The following is a 7,449-nucleotide window of genomic DNA, read 5'->3' on the forward strand; positions in this document are numbered from 1 at the left end:
AAATAGCTGGATAGAACATTTATTGCAAAGATTTAAAGAGAAAGAATAAGAAAGTATGAGGGTACTTACATTTTTTTTTTTTTTTTTTTACTAAATTAGGACATGAAACGAAAATCTTCTCTGACATGTCTTTGAAATTGATAATATTAATAAATCTTCAGCAGAAGGCAGAGAGAATGTGTGGGAGAGGAGAGATGAATAGTGAGTTTATTTATTCAAAAAGGACAAAATAACAGCAACCATTTCCTGAGAAGTGTGTAATGCCATAAAGATAAAAACCTAATTCAATCATTCAATTGTTCAGTCAACCAATTTTTATTTAGTATTTATTTATTTATTTATTTATTTATTTATTTATTTATTGGTCAGGCATCTTGCTGGTATTAGGGATAATACCTATGTCTGCATAATGAGAATGATAATATCTCACCTTCACTGTTGGTGTGTGTATTAAGCGAAAGATTGACCATAAATCACTTGGCATTGGCCCAGGCCCAAATAAATAACCAACCTTTATGAAACGTTCTCATTAGTAGTAAAATAGGTAAATAAATTAATAAGAACCCACTCTTGAACACTTGACAATTGATGTTATGAGTAGTAATGTTCCAAGCATTAGAGTAGAATATATTAGGATAATTACTTGTTTTCTTTAATTAAAACAGAAAAAGGATGTCAGTTAGTTGCTACACTTCCTTTAATATTGTACATAATATTTTATATCTTGTATTGTTACACTGAGTATTTTTAAATAAAATGATTATAGCAAATATTTATGTTTGTGTTAGAAATAGTAACTTTTTTAAGATGCTATTTCCCTTTTACTTTTTACTTATGCTGTTATTTTTTTAATCTGATAGCATGACAAAATAGACAGGGTCCAGGTTTTCTAATGGGCAAATGTGACTTCCCCACTGCGTGACCCTGGGAACTTTTCTAGCCCTTTTATGAGTTTCTGGGAACAATATAAATCAGCTCATAAGATTGTTGTGATAGTAAAGATGCAGGATAATCACATAATCCCAGTAAAAGGTTTCATCTTTTATTAAGAACTACAACTCAAACCAAAAATGAGGAAACTGATTTCTAGATACTGTATATTCTAGGTTCAGAGAACCACCAAATCTGGGGCCAAATATCTTTCCTCCAGGTTTGTTGAAATTGTAAACCAGGTTGGTACAAGACGAAATATGACTGGAAATAGCATGGGGACATGCACTCTTCCTAAAAAAGGGTAATTTTTGCCCACAATTCCTACATGGGAGATGTAGCCACTCTTTTTGAAGTCTTATTAATGGTCTCAAGATAAACACTGAAGAAATGAAGGATGAATGTAAGTATACTCTCTCATTGACTCCTACTAACAAGTGTTTGAGATAAGATTCACAGCCTAGTGTACAGTTAATTTGTTCAAAATTCAGCCTTGATAACTGACAGAGATTTAAACCCAGTGTACTTTTACACTAGTTTCTTTAATGCCTAGGCTCTACAGCCTGCTACAGTGTCTGACAGAAAATAGGAATTTGATAAATTTTTATTCATTTTCTTCTCTTTTCTGAAAATAAGATTAGTCATATGCTATCTATATGTATGTCTATGTATAATAACAGGCATAATTTAGAGCCAAAAATTATAAAACAAGTGGTATTCAAATCCCACAGTTGTTTTCAATAAAGTTAAGGCTTAGGAGTTTATGCCTATTTATGTCTTCACATGTATTATTTTGTACATTGGAATAGATGCCTTTCATTTGTTCTTTCAGATTCCTACCCGATCTGTTCCATCCAGCTTGATGGCATAGCTTTGTGACTTGTAGAGATGACAATACATTCGCATGCCCTCCAGCTTCCTTATGGGTTATACTAATGGGAACCAAACGGGCCATGTGAATGAGGAAACAGTGAGGTCAGGGTTTCATGTTCCTGGTTTCCTTCCTGAAGGTTCACATCAGGCTGGCTTCGTCCCTCCATAAAAGGTCACTTCTCTTTTCCAGGCAATGGTTTCCACATGATTCTCCTTCCATATCCCAGTAACCATTCTTTCCCATGGTCCTTTAGAGTCCAGAGCTGGTGATCATTCCACTGTGCTGCTAGCCTTGAGGCCCTTGTGGTTTCCTTCACCCAGCACACTTTAGAATACATTTCTTTGTAAAAACCAAACCAAAACCAAAACCAAACAACAACAACAACAAAAAATAATGACTGGAGTGTAGCCTGTCTTTCCTATTGGAGTCCTGACTTACAAATATATAAATTTAATGAATTAGTTATTTAAAGTTATGCAAAAATATGTTAATTATATGTTGTATGTTTAATGGAGCATGATTCCACTATAGTACATGAAGTATGTAAATGTACTATAGGTTAAATGTTTTTGTTTTTGTCTTAGTGTAATATATTTGCAACATATATTGTTTGCCGAACTTGAAATGAAATCATTTAGCACATATTCAATTATTTTCAGTTTCAGACATAAAAATGTTACTTTTAAACTTCTATTGTTGTTCATTTCCAAAAATCACCATTTTGTTCCTCAGATAATATGGCTGGAAAAATGTTCACAGCTGGAAATATAGGTTTCTTTTTGGTATTTAAAAAAATGTTTCATTTGAAATTAGTCTAAGTTTGGATGTATTTTGCTTTTGAAAACTACAAAACATTATCATTTGTCTCTTTTCTCAAATATATTTTTCCTACTTGTACTAATCACATATGCTATTATGATTATGATACTTTTACTTGTAGACAATATGTAAAGAACTACTTTTAAAGCTATGCATACATATCGACCAGCAGTAGATGCAAATAGATTTATTCTGATAGGCTGATCCCTTACAAGGAAGTTTTAGGGCTGCTATATTCCTCCTGACATCAAGGGACAATATTTAGAAAACAGAATTACTACACTTGCTTTCAAAGTTAAACAAACAAAAAATAACAAACAAAAAATAACAAAAAACTTCTCCATAGGAAGACAGTGTCCAATTTGCCATTCAAAACTTATTTTTTCATAAATTTACTGAAATTTATTTTAATCAACACTGAAATGCTTATTCCAAAATTTCCTCATGGCCTATTGTGTTTATTTACTGAAGCCATAGTACATTGTTCTGTTACCTTCACGTATAACCTCAAGGGGATTGACATTCTGATGACATTGTGATCACTAGACTTTAGATGACTCTATACTGCTATCTTATTTTTCATCCTTGTCTCATTTCACAACCACATTAGAGCTAAGTGTATAATAGCCTAGGCTCCTTATGGGTTGTTCAAAGAATATGTCAGGAAACAGCCTGTGTTACCTCCAGGAAAAGAAGCCCTTTCTTATCAATGCCATAATTGTCATCCCAGTCAATATTAGCTAATTGAAATACCAGTGATTAATGATCTATCCTTTTAAAGGCTTTTCTTATCTCAGTGAGCTTTTCAAACCATGCCTAGGAGGTCTATATCATTTTCCAGTAATCTCTTTTTTTTTTCTTTCTCTCTTAGCTTTAATTTTCCTGTCTTTCATCTTCATCGAAACTGTCCGTACTCAGGTGTCTAAGCTACATGTGTCATTTATTTCTTTTGTCACAGTCTCCTTCCTCATTCATATTGCCATATGTCTTTCTGTCCTGTGGTGTCTATCCCTCTAATAGTACATATTTATCATAGTATTTTATCCCTTCCCTCTAACTAAATATAGTTATAGAACAGGCACAACGCAAAAGGGAGTCCGATTAGGTGGTGACAGTTCTAATTGCTAAGATGTTAGATATATATGGTATTAGGGAAGTTGTTTTTATCAAGTCATCAAAACCTAGCTTTTCTTAAAGACATACAAAAAGTTCAAGGACTTTAAATCACAGCATCATAGTTATAAGCAGAAGAGTCACCTGTACTTAATACATATTAATCATTGTGTTGCCTGACATTATCCTCATAAATAGTTTACCTAAATCTGTTTTATTCTGTGCAACATGAAAAAAAGTGACTGTTCAACTAAATTGTAACTTCTTTTGTAAAAAACCCATTTTCACAAAAATAAATGATAGTTTCATCACAACAGGACTTAACACCAGTGTTTCCAGTCATCACTGTATACCTATTGAAATAATTACAAATATACAGTTCCTTAAAATGTATTTCCCATTAATGTGAATCATAGAGTTTCATTTTGTCTCTGTGTATCAGGATGCGTAACTAAGGAAAAGCAGGCACAAAGTGATACTGCCCAAACATTCCTTCTTCCTTCAGAATGTTTGGTAGAGTGGAAGCCAGATTCAAAAGAATGTAAGATAACACATTTATTACAACACTACCTTAATATAACTTTGATATATCCATAGTATTTTTGAACTAAATAACTATTATGAATATATAATGGGAGACTTCAGTACTGAGAACTGGTTTACATTTCATTTGCCATTTACTTGCTGGCTATCAAAATTTAATGTTAAGGGTAATGTTTTCCAAAAATGACTTAGAAAATGCAGACCAGACTTGAAAAAAAGATATGAGTGAATCCGGTTTCAGGATTCTTAAAAATTCACATGCACTGATGTAATAAAAGAGTCAGGCATTTCAGAGTAGAGGAGTCTTTTATTTAGAGAATGATTCTAGCAGGGAGATTCTTGACTGTAATACATTCCATTACCTAGCCCAAAGAACAAGGTGTGACTGCTGTTTTTATTTCAAGTTAGAGAGATTATCTAAAAATAACTCTAAGAGCTTAATATGTGTCCCTTGAAATTTGGAGTTAAAGGGGTCAAGCTCTGAGTAATGCCTGTGTATGTAAAGAGGAGGTAAGTTAGAAGAACCAGCAGAGGAGGTCAGAATAGAAAGCTGATATTTAGAATGTAGCTGGTAGGCAGTTAGCGATGAGACACTTGAGATAAAGCAGATGCTGGCCATACCCTAGGAGCCACTCCCGAGGGTCAACAGCTGTCACAGACTATGAATCTGGAGTTCTTTCTTGCCCAGCAAGAGAGTGGACACAGAATTGAATACGAGACAGGCATATGTCCAGGAGAAGACAAGAGCCCCTAACAGAGGTTTTCTCTCCATATTTATTGAGCACTCAAGATCTTACACACGTGGTGAATGTGAAGAAAACAAGATTTTACACACATGGTGAACATGAAGAAAACAATCAGACAGTACTCATTAACTTGTGTAAGAACCAAAGGGTCTGGGGGGCAAGTAGAGTTTGTGATCATAGGATGTTGATGCCAGATGGAAAGTAATTTCCTGCAGGTGATATAACATGTTTCTCGTGATCCCATTACAATATCTTGCTAACTCGCATTGGGTGCTTTCACCCCATGGTGGCTTTCTGCCCTAAGCTTTTCTGTAAACCATTTATGTAAGCAGAACCTATTCTCCGACAAACAGCCACAACTTCAGAGCCACCCAAGGACTAAAAGAACAGGAAAGGCCTAGCCACAGAGCTGGCTCAAAAGCCACAGGGGGATCTCTAAGAGCTGAGCATGCACACAAAATGTGCAACTTGCCCTTAAGTACCTGAAGGTCACAACCAAAGCTCATTAGACATCCCTAAATACACAGTACATAAATAAATACAATTATAACAGAATGCATCATGGGTAGGCACAAGTGCAGAAGCCAAAAGGTTTCTAATCACCATTAGATTATATATAATCTAATGGTGGATTGGGTATAGGTCATGTAAATGCCAAATGCAGGAGTCATGTTTCTCAGGGCTGAGTCAGAAGGAGTAAGACATAATCCAAAGACACTACGACATCCACCTCAAGAGTGCAGCAGATGAGGTACTCCCAGCTAATGAGAGGGAGCAAGAGTGTCCTCAAAACCCTACAACACTGATTCATGAAAGAAGTGACCTTAAACTCCTGCCGAATCCAGAGAGTGAAATGTCATTTCTGAACATGACCAAGCAAGAGAGAACATTGCTACACATTCCTCTTTTCTCTTCTTGCTCCAATTTTGAAAAGTAAGAAATGAGTCTACAAGTTGGGGGAGAAATTGAAACACACAGTGAGAAATGAAAGCAGAATTAGTTTATAGCAGACCCATTCCCTGGGGTAGGAATAAAGTCTCAATTTTAAACCAATTTCTAAATTTTGAATGTTGTGTATGACTGGACTTTGTAGTCACTAGGTCGATAATGTAGTGACTAAGAGGGATCAAGTTTTCATGCGAAGGCAGACTAATCCACTCAGCCACTTGAAAAGCAGAATGGTCTACAAAGTAGGCAGTTGTGTTAAGATTGCAGCCCCTAAGTCATTTCTTGTTAAGAATTCTGGTTACACAAGTTATATAACCTTGGGCAGGTAACACAATTATTTTGATCCTGATTTATATCAGTAAATGGTAACAGATGTGGTGATGAGCCCCAAGATCTGGTGACAGGAAGAAAAAAGCCTGACAACATTAAGAAACAGAGGCAAGTTAAACACCCATAAAATCATTTAAAAATATTATATAGTTTTTTTTTATTTTTAAAATTTTTTAATGTTTATTTCCGAGACAGAGAGAGACAGACCATGAGTGGGGGAGGGGCAGAGAGAGAGGGAGACACAGAATCCGAAGCAGGCTCCAGGCTCTGAGCTATCAGCACAGAGCCCAACGCAGGGCTCAAACTCACAAACCATGAGATCATGACCTGAGCCGAAGTTGGTCGGCCAGCCAACTGAGCCACCCAGGCGCCCTATACTTATATTTTTAACTGGGAATAAAATTAAAACCAGAAATTTCAAGCAAATAACTAATATATGTTTTAAATAACTCATAAGAACTATTAAGTATAAGAAACTGCCACAAGTCATGAATCTTTTTTTTTTAATGTTTTTTCATTTTTGAGAGAGAGACAGCGCATTAGCAGGGAGGAGCAGAAAAAGAGGGAGACACAGAATCCAAAGCAGGTTCCAGGCTCTGAGCTGTCAGCACAGAGCCCGACATGGGGCTTGAACCCACCAATGGTGACATCATGACCTGAGCTGAAGTTGGATGCTTAACCAACTGAGCCACCCAGGCACCCCAGTCATGAATCTTATAGTTGAAACAATTCTGCTCAAGCTCTAATCTTACATACAAAAAATAATTTTTGGAATAAAATGCAAAAATATGTTAGCATTTCAGTACTGGGTAAAAAGTTCAGTGAAAATGCTGGTATATTTTATATCTCATTCACTAACACCCAAATAATTTGAAAATAATATTACTTTTAAAAAGCAAAAAGCATAGCATAATATGTAGCTCTACAAGAATTATGTCCTATGAGTCTGGCAAAAAAATTGTTATTGCATACACATTATATGCTGAAATGCTTATGGCTCAGGGAGTCCAACAGCAAGGTAATTTGGTTTCCTTATTCAGAAGTATAGATAAAGTTTCCACAGAAATGTCCCATTGTGAGGCTGTTACCTATAATAAGGGACAGAATAGAACCTATACAACAGATCTGTTGAGAAGAGAAATAGGA

This window comes from Herpailurus yagouaroundi, unplaced genomic scaffold, assembly GCF_014898765.1.
Source record: "Herpailurus yagouaroundi ecotype Mexico unplaced genomic scaffold, PumYag 28, whole genome shotgun sequence".
Classification (NCBI taxonomy): Eukaryota; Metazoa; Chordata; class Mammalia; order Carnivora; family Felidae; genus Herpailurus; species Herpailurus yagouaroundi.